This window comes from Oncorhynchus gorbuscha, linkage group LG19 (assembly GCF_021184085.1).
Source record: "Oncorhynchus gorbuscha isolate QuinsamMale2020 ecotype Even-year linkage group LG19, OgorEven_v1.0, whole genome shotgun sequence".
Taxonomy (NCBI): Eukaryota; Metazoa; Chordata; class Actinopteri; order Salmoniformes; family Salmonidae; genus Oncorhynchus; species Oncorhynchus gorbuscha.
In genome coordinates, this window is record NC_060191.1 from 16,043,270 (window position 1) to 16,060,331 (window position 17,062).

Below are 17,062 nucleotides of genomic sequence, written 5' to 3' on the forward strand. Positions count from 1 at the left end.
AAGTGAAAATGGATTCATTGGGTGAAGGTTTGAATGTTTTTCTGCCCTGTAGTCTCCGCTAGAACCAATTTGGTCCGTATCTTCCATGTCTTAACTCATTGCCTCAGGTCTGTGTGTGTGTCGTCTATGGAGGTTTTCCGTCGATGCTCAAACTATTTATTCAGAGTCCAGACAGCCATCTGGCTCCACTAATTGCTTTGAGTTTGAGGCTGGAAAAATGAGAAGGCGACTCACTCTCTTCTCTGGGCTCCTGGCTGAATGCTGAAGACTTCCTTTCACAACAGAACAGAAATGGTGGCATCACTTGAAACACCTGACAGGGATACACCCACACTGTGTTGCGCTCAACAGAAATATCGAATAGTTGAAGAGTAGTGACCCCTTAAACCAAAACCTGGCTGTTCAACCAAAAACCACATCTAGATTTGAATCCAAACGGACACTGTTCTAACGTAGTGCTGTGCCAGTCCAGTGTCAATCCCCTGTGGTTGTATTGTAGTGATGCCCAGGGCACTGTCTTGGTGGTCCTGTTCTGGCTCCCTGTGACGGGAGGATGAGACAGACAAGGTTTTTGTGTCTGTCGGACTCGGTTAGGAATAATGGCGTGTGTTTCTGTGTTTGTGCACGGCGGAATGCACTGTAACGGCAGGTTTGTGTGTTTAGACACCAGCAAAGTGGAACAGTTTGTTTCTGTGTCTGGTATGATGGCCTGAGGGGGGTGCTGTGTGTGTGTGTGTGTGTGTGTGTGTGTGTGTGTGTGTGTGTGTGTGTGTGTGTGTGTGTGTGTGTGTGTGTGTGTGTGTGTGTGTGTGTGTGTGTGTGTGTGTGTGTGTGTGTGTGTGTGTGTGTGTGTGTGTGTGTGTGTGTGTGTGTGTGGAGACCTGTGTGTTTGTTTAGACACCAGCAAAGTGGAACAGTTTGTTTCTGTGTCTGGTATGATGGCCTGAGGGGGTTGTTGCTGTGTGTGTGTGTGTGTGTGTGTGTGTGTGTGTGAGGAGACCTGTGTGTGTGGACATCAGAGTTGGTAGACACGTATGTATTCATATCTGCGTGTAAGCCTGTTTTACCCTGCAGCATTCAAAGTTTATACTGTCCATAGCTTCTAATTGTCTGAGCTACTGTCCAGTCCATACAGTAGTATATAGATGAACACACAGCCTTAACACACACTTGAACCTGTTCTAGTCTGCAGATGGATGGATAGAAGCTAGCCTACCGCCACCTGTCTCCGTTTAACCTCTCACCCTTAGGCTCCAGGCCTGACTCAACGATTCCAGAGTGTGATAGCTGGCCTGATGAGTGAATCACAGTACGACGTATTGATGGGCTGACCCATGAGGGCATCTCTTCAATGACCTATATGAGTAGCCAGCCTGGTTCTGACCTTTTTTAATGTGAAAGGAAACTCCTTTTGGCCTCATCACATGCTTTTTGTAGATTCTGTTTGACTTTCTCCAATCCAGAGCCACAGATTTACGGTGTATTCATTTTTTGTACTGTTGTAATTTAAAAACAAAAACAAATACTATATATGAGCCGGGTGCTGCACACCAATGACAATATTGGACATCTTACAGAGCACTTTTTCCATGTGCTGTATTTGATCTTCTACTCCCTGCTGTTTGCATGGCTTCTCCTGGTCTAGCCTGGGTACCTGACTGTCTGCATTCCACACTATTACTCTGTTGTTGTGTCAATGTCACGTGCACTAAAGCAGAACACACTGGAACTCTTGAGATTACTGAGACTACTCTTTAGTATAACAGACACAGGAAATGGAATTGTTCCCCTTTATCAGTAAGTCATAATGTTGACTTCTCAGGGTTTTATTAAGCTACATTTTGTACACACACACACACACACACACACACACACACACACACACACACACACACACACACACACACACACACACACACACACACACACACACACACACACACACACACACACACACACACACACACACACACACACACACACACACACACACACACACACACACAACCCTTGGTCTCCCGTGTGGGGTGGATGCCCCTGTATCCCCTAGCGTCCCAAGGAGTTTACTCTTCCTGTCCTGATGCTGACCGGGCTGGAGCTGACAGCAGACAGGGAGCAGGGGATTGTGGGTAGCAGGGCTCCCAGGGGTGGTGCATGGTTGGCCCACTGCCACCAGAGCAGCAGGGGTGGGGAGGGGGGTATCTGACAGGGTTGAGATGGGGGTGGAGGTAGAGGGGGGTAGATCCAGTTGAATGCACCTTCCACATGACAGAGTGTGTTTGGGAGGAGGGCTACATTTACATTTACATTTAAGTCATTTAGCAGACGCTCTTATCCAGAGCGACTTACAAATTGGTGCATTCACCTTATGACATCCAGTGGAACAGTCACTTTACAATAGTGCATCTAAATCTTAAAGGGGGGTGAGAAGGATTACTTATCCTATCCTAGGTATCCCTTAAAGAGGTGGGGTTTCAGGTGTCTCCGGAAGGTGGTGATTGACTCCGCTGTCCTGGCGTCGTGAGGGAGTTTGTTCCACCATTGGGGGGCCAGAGCAGCGAACAGTTTTGACTGGGCTGAGCGGGAACTGTACTTCCTCAGTGGTAGGGAGGCGAGCAGGCCAGAGGTGGATGAACGCAGTGCCCTTGTTTGGGTGTAGGGCCTGATCAGAGCCTGGAGGTACTGAGGTGCCGTTCCCCTCACAGCTCCGTAGGCAAGCACCATGGTCTTGTAGCGGATGCGAGCTTCAACTGGAAGCCAGTGGAGAGAGCGGAGGAGCGGGGTGACGTGAGAGAACTTGGGAAGGTTGAACACCAGACGGGCTGGGGCGTTCTGGATGAGTTGTAGGGGTTTAATGGCACAGGCAGGGAGCCCAGCCAACAGCGAGTTGCAGTAATCCAGACGGGAGATGACAAGTGCCTGGATTAGGACCTGCGCCGCTTCCTGTGTGAGGCAGGGTCGTACTCTGCGGATGTTGTAGAGCATGAACCTACAGGAACGGGCCACCGCCTTGATGTTAGTTGAGAACGACAGGGTGTTGTCCAGGATCACGCCAAGGTTCTTAGCGCTCTGGGAGGAGGACACAATGGAGTTGTCAACCGTGATGGCGAGATCATGGAACGGGCAGTCCTTCCCCGGGAGGAAGAGCAGCTCCGTCTTGCCGAGGTTCAGCTTGAGGTGGTGATCCGTCATCCACACTGATATGTCTGCCAGACATGCAGAGATGCGATTCGCCACCTGGTCATCAGAAGGGGGAAAGGAGAAGATTAATTGTGTGTCGTCTGCATAGCAATGATAGGAGAGACCATATGAGGTTATGACAGAGCCAAGTGACTTGGTGTATAGCGAGAATAGGAGAGGGCCTAGAACAGAGCCCTGGGGGACACCAGTGGTGAGAGCGCGTGGTGAGACAGATTCTCGCCACGCCACCTGGTAGGAGCGACCTGTCAGGTAGGACGCAATCCAAGCGTGGGCCGCGCCAGAGATGCCCAACTCGGAGAGGGTGGAGAGGAGGATCTGATGGTTCACAGTATCGAAGGCAGCCGATAGATCTAGAAGGATGAGAGCAGAGGAGAGAGAGTTAGCTTTAGCAGTGCGGAGCGCCTCCGTGATACAGAGAAGAGCAGTCTCAGTTGAATGACTAGTCTTGAAACCTGACTGATTTGGATCAAGAAGGTCATTCAGAGAGAGATAGCGGGAGAGCTGACCAAGGACGGCACGTTCAAGAGTTTTGGAGAGAAAAGAAAGAAGGGATACTGGTCTGTAGTTGTTGACATCGGAGGGATCGAGTGTAGGTTTTTTCAGAAGGGGTGCAACTCTCGCTCTCTTGAAGACGGAAGGGACGTAGCCAGCGGTCAGGGATGAGTTGATGAGCGAGGTGAGGTAAGGGAGAAGGTCTCCGGAAATGGTCTGGAGAAGAGAGGAGGGGATAGGGTCAAGCGGGCAGGTTGTTGGGCGGCCGGCCGTCACAAGACGCGAGATTTCATCTGGAGAGAGAGGGGAGAAAGAGGTCAGAGCACAGGGTAGGGCAGTGTGAGCAGATCCAGCGGTGTCGTTTGACTTAGCAAACGAGGATCAGATGTCGTCGACCTTCTTTTCAAAATGGTTGACGAAGTCATCTGCAGAGAGGGGGGGGGAGGATTCAGGAGGGAGGAGAAGGTGGCAAAGAGCTTCCTAGGGTTAGAGGCAGATGCTTGGAATTTAGAGTGGTAGAAAGTGGCTTTAGCAGCAGAGACAGAGGAGGAAAATGTAGAGAGGAGGGAGTGAAAGGATGCCAGGTCCGCAGGGAGGCGGAGTGGTGGTTGTTGTAGAGGAGGAGAAGTGGTGGTTGTTGTAGAGGGATGGGTTTCAGTATAGTGTAGGTTTAGGAGTGGGTTGATTTGGGCTGAGGAGAGGAATGGGGGGAGTAGGATTAGAAGAGAGGGGGCATGGGGTTAGTGCAACTGTGTTAGTTTAGTGTGTGTGTGTGTGTGTGTGTGTGTGTGTGTGTGTGTGTGTGTGTGTGTGTGTGTGTGTGTGTGTGTGTGTGTGTGTGTGTGTGTGTGTGTGTGTGTGTGTGTGTGTGTGTGTGTGTGTGTGTGTGTGTGTGTGTTCTCACTATATATCCCACTCAGTGGTGCAGTGACCTCAATCACCACCTGCAAAAACAGACTGCAGCCGCAGATGAGAGGTGTGTGTGCGTGTGCACATCAAGTACCCATGCTGGGATGTACCTGGAACTAAACCTCTCCCTGAAGCACACAGAATAATAATACATTTTTCAGGGTCCAAGTTAGCTGGCAGACCTACTGTCTGTCAGTCTGATCTTTATCGATATGAGAATGGTTACCCCTGCTCCGATCCTAAGAATAGATATGTGTGTGTGTTTGGCTCGGGCACTCACCGTCTCAACACGCTCTCAATCGTACACACACACACACACACACACACACACACACACACACACACACACACACACACACACACACACACACACACACACACACACACACACACACACACACACACACACACACACACACACACACACACACACACACACACACACACACACACACACACACACACACACACACACACACACACACACACACACACACACACACCAATCAAGAGAAGAGCAGAAACATAAATTCTCTGGCTCTAGGTTGGTCAGGATAATATGATATTTTTATTCGACTCTTGTCAGGTCTAGAGTGAATCAACTGGTCACAGTGTGTCTTTGTGACGATGTACATGCAGCTCTTCTCTCTGAGGTAGTCCAGAGTGATTTTATTCAGTGACTGTGTGGTCTCGTCTCTCTGTAGGAGTGAAGTCTATTTCTGTTCTCTTTGTCTGACATTAAGTAGAGTCAGGTTGTGGGAAGTACTGTGACAACTTCACACAGCTATGCCTGTGTGTGAGGCAACTTCTCTTGACACTTCTACACACACTCTGTATTATCGCATCCCATTCACCTTTGTCTCTTCATCTAAACACCTCTTTTTCTTCTCTATCAGACATCCATCTTCTCCATCACTCTCTCTCTCTGCTGCTTACTCTTTCACCTCTTCTATTGTCCCTCCTTTTTGGACCTTTCTCGCTCTCTCGGTGTTTCTCTCTCTGTCACTCTCTCATAATAAAGAAGGGAGATGGATGGTGAGAATCTGACAACCCATCTCACTGCTCAGAGATGCCGTCGCTCTTCCTCCCCTTATATCTCTCCCTGTTTCTCTGATCTGGTTACCACAGGAGACTGACAACCCCCTAGTGTTTCCTGCAGCCAATCAGATCAGAATATATTCTGTGAGGAAAGGAGTTCCTTTCCCTTTCCACTTATTGAGCTTCTCTGTTGCAAGCCAGACGTTGTCTAGAGGGCAGAACAGAGGGGAGCTAAAGGTATTGAACTGTGTGGTGTATCTACCTGTCTTCTGAGTCTTAGCCTCGCTGCTGAGCCCTGCTCTTCACACACTGCAGGGCCACAGTGACAGGGGCACAAATATGGTGCTGTGGGTCGGCTCCATGGAGAGGCCTGATTCATGTCCATGTGCAGAGGAGTGTCTGACACGAGAGCAGTGTGCAGCCGGGGCCTTAGACACACACACACACACACACACACACACACACACACACACACACACACACACACACACACACACACACACACACACACACACACACACACACACACACACACACACACACACACACACACACACACACACACACACACACACACACACACACACACACACACACACACACACACGGAGCAATATTAGAGCTCCTCATCTTTTACCACCTATGGCTCCTTGGGCGTAGCAGCACTATATTGGTTTAGCTGTACTTTAGTGTGTGTCTGGTCTGGGAGTCTCTAGTCTTCTATCATCTGTAGCCCCATGCCTCTATTCTACAATTTATCTCTGTATTACAGGGCCTGTCTATGAGCTTTTCTCCTGTCCTTTATCCTCCATAGGCCCACACCAGGGATGTGGCAAAAATGGCCCTCTATTCCCTATGTAGTGCACTACTTTTCACCAGAGACCATTTCTGGTCTAAAGTAGTGCACTACATAACAAATAGGTTGTGAATTTGGGACACAGGCCATGTGATATATGGAGCTGTTCCATTTCTAGATCTGTTTCTGTGCCACATGGTCAGTCTAGTGTCTGAAGTTTTCTCTGCGTGGGTTGCCTATCACGTCTGTGGCCAGGTTGACTGTGGCCAGGTTGACTGTGGCCAGGTTGACTGTGGCCAGGTTGTCTGTGTCTGCTGTGTTCAGTACTGTGTGGGGTGTGTGTGTGAGTGGCTGCTGCGTTCAGTACTATGTGGGTGTGTGTGTGTGTGCGTGCATGGCTGTTGCGTTCAGTACTATGTGGCGGTGTGTGTGTATGTGTGCGTGGCTGCTGCGTTCAGTACTGTGTGTGTGTGTGTGTGTGTGTGTGTGTGTGTGTGTGTGTGTGTGTGTGTGTGTGTGTGTGTGTGTGTGTGTGTGTGTGTGTGTGTGTGTGTGTGTGTGTGTGTGTGTGTGTGTGTGTGTGTGTGTGTGTGTGTGTGTGTGTGTGTGTGTGTGTGCGTGGCTGCTGCGTTCAGTACTATGTGGGGGTGTGTGTGTGCGTGGCTGCTGCGTTCAGTACTGTGTGTGTGTGTGTGTGTGCGTGGCTGCTGTGTTCAGTACTATGTGGGGGTGTGTGTGTGTGTGTGTGCGTGGCTGCTGCGTTCAGTACTGTGTGTGTGTGTGTGCGTGGCTGCTGCGTTCAGTACTATGTGTGTGTGTGTGTGTGTGTGTGTGTGTGTGTGTGTGTGTGTGTGTGTGTGTGTGTGTGTGTGTGTGTGTGTGTGTGTGTGTGTGCGTGGCTGCTGCTGTATTCAATTCTTTTTTTGTTTGTGTGTGTGTGTCTGCTCCCATTGTGTGTAGGCAGTCTATTTGACTTGATGAGCCAGGCTTTGTATTAGGCAGGTTAAGCTGCAGGGGGAATTTTGTAACAGTTGACCGGTTCCACTGAGTCATTTGTGTGGAGGAGAGAGTGGAAAAGAGCGCGAAGGGAGGGAGGGAGTAGGGGCACAAGTGGTTCGGGGTGAAAGATGAGTGCAGATGAAAAGTGATGGAGGGGAAAAGAAAGAGAGAACAACAGCTGGAAGAGCCAGAGGGAGCAGAGATGACACTGCCCATCCTTCCTTCTCTCCCTCCCTCCCTCCTTCATTCCTTCCCTCCTTCCTTGTCCTTCATCCATGGGCCCTGAGCCTGTCTGTAGTGTATAGCCCCACTCCTCATTACGCTCTCTCAACCTTAAAGGTCACAGGCATGGTGGGATGTAGGAGGGCTTATAAAATGCAACAAGAAAAGCTCCTTTATGTAACTGCTGCTGGAGCTTTTGTCAGGGAGTTGTGTGTCTTTGTGAGGGAGTTGTGTGTCTTTGTCAGGGGGTTGTGTGTCTTTGTCAGGGGGTTGTGTGTCTTTGTCAGGGGTTGTGTGTCTTTGTCAGGGGTTGTGTGTCTTTGTCAGGGGTTGTGTGTCTTTGTCAGGGGGTTGTGTGTCTTTGTCAGGGGGTTGTGTGTCTTTGTCAGGGGTTGTGTGTCTTTGTCAGGGGGTTGTGTGTCTTTGTCAGGGAGTTGTGTGTCTTTGTCAGGGGGTTGTGTGTCTTTGTCAGGGGGTTGTGTGTCTTTGTCAGGGGTTGTGTGTCTTTGTCAGGGGTTGTGTGTCTTTGTCAGGGGGTTGTGTGTCTTTGTCAGGGAGTTGTGTGTCTTTGTCAGGGGGTTGTTGTGTTTCTTTGTCAGGGAGTTGTTGTGTTTCTTTGTCAGGGAGTTGTTGTGTTTCTTTGTCAGGGAGTTGTGTGTCTTTGTCAGGAAGTTGTGTGTCTTTGTCAGGGGGTTGTGTGTCTTTGTCAGGGAGTTGTGTGTCTTTGTCAGGGAGTTGTGTGTCTTTGTCAGGGAGTTGTGTGTCTTTGTCAGGGAGTTGTTGTGTTTTGTCAGGGGGTTGTTGTGTTTTGTCAGGGGTTGTTGTGTTTTGTCAGGGAGTTGTGTGTCTTTGTCAGGGGGTTGTGTGTCTTTGTCAGGGAGTTGTGTGTCTTTGTCAGGGAGTTGTGTGTCTTTGTCAGGGAGTTGTGTGTCTTTGTCAGGGTTGTGTGTCTTTGTCAGTTGTGTGTCTTTGTCAGGGAGTTGTGTGTCTTTGTCAGGGAGTTGTGTGTCTTTGTCAGGGAGTTGTGTGTCTTTGTCAGGGAGTTGTGTGTCTTTGTCAGGGAGTTGTGTGTCAGGGAGTTGTGTCTTTGTCAGGGAGTTGTGTGTCTTTGTCAGGGAGTTGTGTGTCTTTGTCAGGGAGTTGTGTGTCTTTGTCAGGGAGTTGTGTGTCTTTGTCAGGGAGTTGTGTGTCTTTGTCAGGGAGTTGTGTGTCTTTGTCAGGGAGTTGTGTGTCTTTGTCAGGGAGTTGTGTGTCTGTCAGGGAGTTGTGTGTGTCTTTGTCAGGGAGTTGTGTGTCTTTGTCAGGGAGTTGTGTGTCTTTGTCAGGGAGTTGTGTGTCTTTGTCAGGGAGTTGTGTGTCTTCAGGGAGTGTCAGGGAGTTGTGTGTCTTTGTCAGGGAGTTGTGTGTCTTTGGTCTTTGTCAGGGAGTTGTGTGTGTCTTTGTCAGGGAGTTGTGTGTCTTTGTCAGGGAGTTGTGTGTCTTTGTCAGGGAGTTGTGTGTCTTTTTGTCAGGGAGTTGTGTGTCTTTGTCTTTGTCAGGGAGTTGTGTGTCTTTGTCAGGGAGTTGTGTGTCTTTGTCAGGGAGTTGTGTGTCTTTGCTCAGGGAGTAAGGGAGTTGTGTGTCTTTGTCAGGGAGGGAGTTGTGTGTCTTTGGGAGTTGTGTGTCTTTGTCAGGGAGTTGTGTGTCTTTGTCAGGAGTTGTGTGTCTTTGTCAGGGAGTTGTGTGTCTTTGTCAGGGAGTTGTGTGTCTTTGTCAGGGAGTTGTGTGTCTTTGTCAGGGAGTTGTGTGTCTTTGTCAGGGAGTTGTGTGTCTTTGTCAGGGAGTTGTGTGTCTTTGTCAGGGAGTTGTGTGTCTTTGTCAGGGAGTTGTGTGTCTTTGTCAGGGAGTTGTGTGTCTTTGTCAGGGAGTTGTGTGTCTTTGTCAGGGAGTTGTGTGTGTCTGTCAGGGAGTTGTGTGTCTTTGTCAGGGAGTTGTGTGTCTTTGTCAGGGAGTTGTGTGTCTTTGTCAGGGAGTTGTGTGTCTCTTTGTCAGGGAGTTGTGTGTCTTTGTCAGGGAGTTGTGTGTCTTTGTCAGGGAGTTGTGTGTCTTTGTCAGGGAGTTGTGTGTCTTTGTCAGGGAGTGTCAGTCAGGGAGTTGTGTGTCTTTGTCAGGGAGTTGTGTGTCTTTGTCAGGGAGTTGTGTGTCTTTGTCAGGGAGTTGTGTGTCTTTGTCAGGGAGTTGTGTGTCTTTGTCAGGGAGTTGTGTGTCTCTGTCAGGGAGTTGTGTGTCTCTGTCAGGGAGTTGTGTGTCTCTGTCAGGGTGTGTCTGTCAGTTGTGTCTCTGTCTTGTGTGTCTGTCAGGGAGTTGTGTGTCTTTGTCAGGGAGTTGTGTGTCTTTGTCAGGGAGTTGTGTGTCTCTGTCAGGGGTGTGTCTTTGTCAGGGAGTTGTGTGTCTTTGTCAGGGGGTTGTGTGTCTTTGTCAGGGGTTGTGTGTCTTTGTCAGGGGTGTGTTGTGTGTCTTTGTCAGGGGTTGTGTGTCTTTGTCAGGGGGTTGTGTGTCTCTGTCAGGGGTTGTGTGTCTCTGTCAGGGGTTGTGTGTCTTTGTCAGGGGTGTTGTGTGTCTTTGTCAGGGAGTTGTGTGTCTCTGTCAGGGGGTTGTGTGTCTTTGTCAGGGAGTTGTGTGTCTTTGTCAGGGAGTTGTGTGTCTCTGTCAGGGGGTTGTGTGTCTCTGTCAGGGGGTTGTGTGTCTCTGTCAGGGGGTTGTGTGTCTTTGTCAGGGGGTTGTGTGTCTTTGTCAGGGGTTGTGTGTCTCTGTCAGGGGGTTGTGTGTCTCTGTCAGGGGGTGTTGTGTGTCTTTGTCAGGGGTTGTGTGTCTTTGTCAGGGGGTTGTGTGTCTTTGTCAGGGAGTTGTGTGTCTCTGTCAGGGGGTTGTGTGTCTTTGTCAGGGAGTTGTGTGTCTTTGTCAGGGAATTGTGTGTGTCTGTCAGGGAGTTGTGTGTCTTTGTCAGGGAGTTGTGTGTGTGGGTTGATAGTACTGTGTTGAACTCTCTGCTGACATCATCTAATATCCAGAGACTAGTTTCACTGGGCTCTCTGCAACTTGAGGTGCTGTACAGTAACCAGGCCTATAGCCTCTCTGAGGCTAAGTCTCCATGCCTGTCCCCTATAGCTCTGGCTGTCCTGTCCACCCTGTCCCCTATTGCCTCTGTCTCCTTCACTGACTCCCCCCTCCTCTCCCTATCCACCCTCCTCTCTTCTCTCCCTCCTCACTCCAACCCTCCTGTCTCTATTCTTGGTAGTAATGTTTTTGTACAGTGATGACAACCAGGGTCATAGCTAGCCTGCCACCACGTCCAGCGGTGGAGCTGTGAGACACACACACACACACACACACACACACACACACACACACACACACACACACACACACACACACACACACACACACACACACTGGTGTTTGGTGACATTTTACAGCAAAATGATTCATCAGTGTTGACATTCAGCCTTATGAATAATATTCATGATCCATACAGCAGAGGCATGTTACACACGAGTGTACACACACACACACACACACACACACGCTTCTACAGGCGGTGGGGAGAGCATGTCACAGCCAAGACATGTCACGCACACACAGAATGCATTTACCCAAGTTACTGGTCACTAGAGATGTTCTTCCACTATACAATGGATAGACGACTGTAGATCTGTAGTCCGATAGATTAATAATTAGACTCGTATAACCTTTGTTCTCTTTCATTCTGAAAGACTTTACCCCCCCAGTGTTTTGTTTAATTCAGACTTTTAATCAGCCAGACATTTTGGATTTTTTTATTTCAGTCATATTTTTCATCTGTTTTCAGTACCACTTTTCCTTCAGGCATTGGACCTGTGTGAAGTCTGGTATGATGAGTCATTTTTGAAAGGAGCTAGAGGTTTGGTGCGTTAAAGAGAAAGAATGAGTTGGAGTGAGTGAAGTTAATGAGATGATGGGCTTTGGGGCAGGTGAACATTCCTTGGTGGCATATAGCAGAGGGTGAAGGAAGAGTGTCTTTCTGCCAAACGGGTTGGTGACAGTGGACACTGTTGTCTATGGCATGTATGCTAAGTCAACCAGCCTAATATTGCTTAATGGTCTACTGACTGGTGTGTTTCAGAGGAAGTGGTTGAGCTTTTATCTTGGCTAGTGAGTCAGACAGTCGGGTTCCTGTCACTCTGGCTACCTGGCTGCTGCTACCTGCTAGACAGTTCTGTCACCTGAAAGACAGTTCTGTCACCTGCTAGACAGTTCTGCTAGACAGTTCTGCTAGACAGTTCTGTCACCTGCTAGACTGTTCTGTCACCTGCTATCACCTGCTAGACTGTTCTGTCACCTGCTAGACTGTTCTGTCACCTGCTAGACTGTTCTGTCACCTGTTAGACAGTTCTGTCACCTGTTAGACTGTTCTGTCACCTGCTGTCACCTGCTAGACTGTTCTGTCACCTGCTAGACTGTTCTGTCACCTGCTAGACTGTTCTGTCACCTGCTAGACTGTTCTGTCACCTGCTAGACTGTTCTGTCACCTGCTAGACTGTTCTGTCACCTGTTAGACTGTTCTGTCACCTGCTAGACAGTTCTGTCACCTGCTATCCCCTGCTAGACTGTTCTGTCACCTGCTAGACTGTTCTGTCACCTGCTAGACAGTTCTGTCACCTGCTATCCCCTGCTAGACTGTTCTGTCACCTGTTAGACTGTTCTGTCACCTGCTAGACTGTTCTGTCACCTGCTAGACTGTTCTGTCACCTGTTAGACTGTTCTGTCACCTGCTAGACAGTTCTGTCACCTGCTATCCCCTGCTAGACTGTTCTGTCACCTGTTAGACTGTTCTGTCACCTGTTAGACTGTTCTGTCACCTGCTAGACTGTTCTGTCACCTGTTAGACTGTTCTGTCACCTGCTAGACTGTTCTGTCACCTGTTAGACTGTTCTGTCACCTGCTAGACTGTTCTGTCACCTGTTAGACTGTTCTGTCACCTGCTAGACTGTTCTGTCACCTGCTATCCCCTGTTAGACTGTTCTGTCACCTGCTAGACTGTTCTGTCACCTGCTAGACAGTTCTGTCACCTGCTATCCCCTGCTAGACTGTTCTGTCACCTGTTAGACTGTTCTGTCACCTGCTAGACTGTTCTGTCACCTGTTAGACTGTTCTGTCACCTGCTAGACTGTTCTGTCACCTGCTATCCCCTGTTAGACTGTTCTGTCACCTGCTAGACTGTTCTGTCACCTGCTAGACTGTTCTGTCACCTGCTAGACTGTTCTGTCACCTGCTATCCCCTGTTAGACTGTTCTGTCACCTGCTAGACTGTTCTGTCACCTGCTATCCCCTGTTAGACTGTTCTGTCACCTGCTAGACTGTTCTGTCACCTGCTAGACAGTTCTGTCACCTGCTATCCCCTGCTAGACTGTTCTGTCACCTGCTAGACTGTTCTGTCACCTGTTAGACTGTTCTGTCACCTGCTAGACTGTTCTGTCACCTGCTATCCCCTGTTAGACTGTTCTGTCACCTGCTAGACTGTTCTGTCACCTGCTAGACTGTTCTGTCACCTAGAGGAAACACTGATGGTCCTGATACAGGTGTCTCAGAGACCAGTGTGTGTTGTTCACCTCCAGTTGAGCTGGTAGAGCAGAGACAGAGGGACCTGATACAAGTCTAACAGGTGTGTCTGGTCTAGAAGAAAGATGGTTATGTGTCACCTCCAGTAGACGCAGATCTATCTGATACACATCTATCTGATACCGCTGTGTGTGTCGCCTGCAGGAAGTGTTGAACATCAACAAGCCATTGATAGATTACAGAGAACAATGCCATGATCTGCTCCTGTTCAGGTGACTGTTACTGTGTACACAGCAGGGTTGGGATCAATTCAGTTTCAATGCAGTCAATCCAGGAAGTGAACTGAAATTCAAGAACTGCAAACGTCTCATAGAAAGTAAATGGAAACTTTTCAATGATTGAATTGAAATGGAAGTTGCCCCAACCCTGGTACACAGACCAAAAGAATGTTGAGCGTTGTGAGATGTTGAGAACAGACAGAATACCGGCCCAGGCGAAGACAGTTGGAGTAGAAAGGAAGCCACTGCCCATCTAGGTGTGTAATAACTGCCTCATCCTTCACAATGAGTAGCCTCCATTCCCATAGCAGCAGATCAAAAACACTCACATCAGCTCTGTTCCATCCGTCTGACTCTGTGTTGTTACACAGGTACCTTTCTTCCCCACACACACTCCTGTCTCTCCGTGTGTGTGTTCCCTCTCCTCTCGCCGTGTCTAATGCGGTCTGACACACACTTGTGCAGAAGCGTACACACACACTAACTACTTCAGGAGGATTGGACTGGTGTAAAGCTGGCAAGAAATCAATCCTCTCTCCCTCTTCTCCCTTCTTCCACTCTTCTGTCCTCTGAGCTCTGTATTAAATATGTAGAGGCCTGTGCTGTGCTGGGTGTTTTAAGGGCTAGTGTAGTGTCTCCTCAGGGAACACTGATATGACTCTCATCAACACCGCTCTGAATGACGTGTGTGTGTGTGTGTGTGTGTGTGTGTGTGTGTGTGTGTGTGTGTGTGTGTGTGTGTGTGTGTGTGTGTGTGTGTGTGTGTGTGTGTGTGTGTGTGTGTGTGTGTGTGTGTGTGTGTGTGTGTGTGTGTGTGTGTGTGTGTGTGTGTGTGTGTACACATAAGCACTTAAAATGAGGATTGTAGTGTGTTACTGTACACACACACACACACACACACACACACACACACACACACACACACACACACACACACACACACACACACACACACACACACACACACACACACACACACACACACACACACACACACACACACACACACACACAATGACTTAGTTTGCTCTGGTGAACACTTAAATTGATTTGGCATGCACTCACACACACTGACTAGTGTCTACAGTACAATGATTATAATGTGAAAAACAACCAGCAGTGTTGCAGTTTGACACACTTAAACCTGTGCACCTGGCACCCACTACCGTACTCCGTTCAAAGGCACTTTAATGTTTTGTCTTGCTCATTCACCCTCTAAATGACACGTGTCTCGAGGCTTAAGATCCTTCTTTAACCTGTCTCTTCCACTTCATCTGCGCTGATTTCAATAAGTGACCACCGATTTCACCTGGATTCAGCTGGTCGGTCTGTCATGGAAAGAGCGGGTGTTCCTAATGTTTTGTACACTCAGTGTATGTGTGTCTTTCTGTACTGTGTTGACTGTCATGTTGAGTGTCATTGTAACGCGCAGCCAGTGTTTGTGTCATGTCTTTCATGCAGGGCTGGCCTGCTGTTCCACTGCACCAAGTGTCCTTCACTGCTGCCTATTGATTACCTCACACACTGTGCTCCTCGCCCACTGCAATGTATTTATGTCCACTCACCCACTTTATACTTTGCTGTTGCTATTGAACTGTCTATCTCTGACACACACACACACACACACACACACACACACACACACACACACACACACACACACACACACACACACACACACACACACACACACACACACACACACACACACACACACACACACACACACACACACACACACACACACACACACACTGAGAGGTGGGAGAGATGGAGGAGCATGATATAGCTAACTGTATATTGAGATTCTGATGAATTGTGACATAAGAATGATTATCTGAGAGAGACAGACTTGATGCAGTGTGTTAGATGCTGTATGAAGGATCATTATGTGCTCATGGGGTTGTCTGTCTGGAGGATATTGTCGGTAAGGCCTTTTGATGCATGTACAGCAGTTTGATATTCTTCATCTGTGACATGCGGGGGTGGGTGTGCATGTGTAAATGTGAATATTAGCATCCATATGCATACATTGTGTGTGCTCGACTGTGCGTGTGTGTGTGTGTGTGTGTCAGCCTGTATGATTGTGTTTTTGTAACACTAAATGTGTGCATGCATTTGTAGTGTGCTATGTGTAATGTTAGTGTTAAGGACAGACACTGTGAAGAGCACATCTATAGCAACACCATAGTATGTGGTAATGAGTTAGATCACAGGAGGCTGCTGAGGAGGCTCATAATAATGGCCGGAACGGAGCAAAAGGAATGGCATCAAACAACGGGAGACCATGTGTTTGATACCATTCCACTGATTCCGCTCCAGTCATTACCACGAGCCTGTTCTCCCCAATGAAGGTGCCATCAACCCCCTGTGACTTCCATGTATGATCAGCTCAAGGCTCCCACAACCTCGAACACCTCCCAGGGAACACAGTAGATGTGAGAGGAACTATATATAACGGTGGTTCTGGTTTGCATTGTGATTCCACACCCATATGCCCACAGGCCCATTTAGATGTCCATGCAAATAACGTGTGTATACTTGAATGTGTATGTTACTTGCGCTGTAACCCTGCATAATCAACAACAAACTAAACCTATTCACGGTAGCTCGCCACATAACGATAAGTCCTTTTTTTCGACATACAAATTCTTACCCTCATTGCCTATTCTATTCCATTGTTTATATGCCCAATAGTTACCATGGCAGAGGAGAATTGTCTTAATGAGAGTTTAAATCCAAAATGCAGAGCTAGAGCCGGGCCTGTGCCGTTCTGGCTGTGCAGATTCTCTTGAGGGGCATTGGATGAAAAGGGGAGAGAATGCAACTGGAGAGCGGGGCCATTACGGCTCCCCGTTCTGTTAATCAGTCTCTTATTCGAGGTACTGGAGGCAGCCCCCAATTAGCCGCCTGCTGTGTCCGAGAGGATACATCTCAGGAGCCTGAAGTCATCTCTCTTTCCTCCATCTCTACTGACATTGAACAAATATAGCTATAAGTGATATTAAATTCTAGCAAGGCATCCTCCTCTATTGCTTTGACCTAACACAGCCTAACCTGAGACCAGCACAGATTCCATTTCAGAACATCTCTTTTTATGTGTTAGTAGAGGAAACCGTAGTGGAAATGTTCATTTGTCTCACCTCAATTCCCTCTCAGTAGGAGGCTGCGCTCTGGGCTGCGCTCTGGGCTTGGTATCCCTCTGTGCATGGCGGAGTAGTGCTCCAGTAGTTAATGAAGTGGATGTTCTCCCGGGCAGAAGGTCACAGGGCAGGTAAACGGACCAATGGGTGACAGACCAGGCCCCAGGGAAGGAGGGGAAGGTTAGGGACAGTTCACATTATGACACACTAGCTAACTGAGGTGACCTGGGTTCTTACAGTACAACTCCTAGTTATCCAGTCTTGTGTGTGTGTGTGTGTGTGTGTGTGTGTGTGTGTGTGTGTGTGTGTGTGTGTGTGTGTGTGTGTGTGTGTGCATGCCTTGTTATGGACCTGCCAGCTGCAACCTGTGTATGTTTTCTCTGTCGCTGGGATGAACAGCTACTTGG

At 48.6% G+C, this 17,062-nt stretch overlaps 1 protein-coding gene across 1 annotated transcript in view; it reads left to right on the forward strand.

Annotated features, from left to right (window-relative positions):
* Positions 1-17,062, forward strand: part of LOC124005724 (nectin-2-like) — a 99,270-nt gene that overhangs the window by 74,571 nt on the left and 7,637 nt on the right. The window lies entirely within an intron of this gene.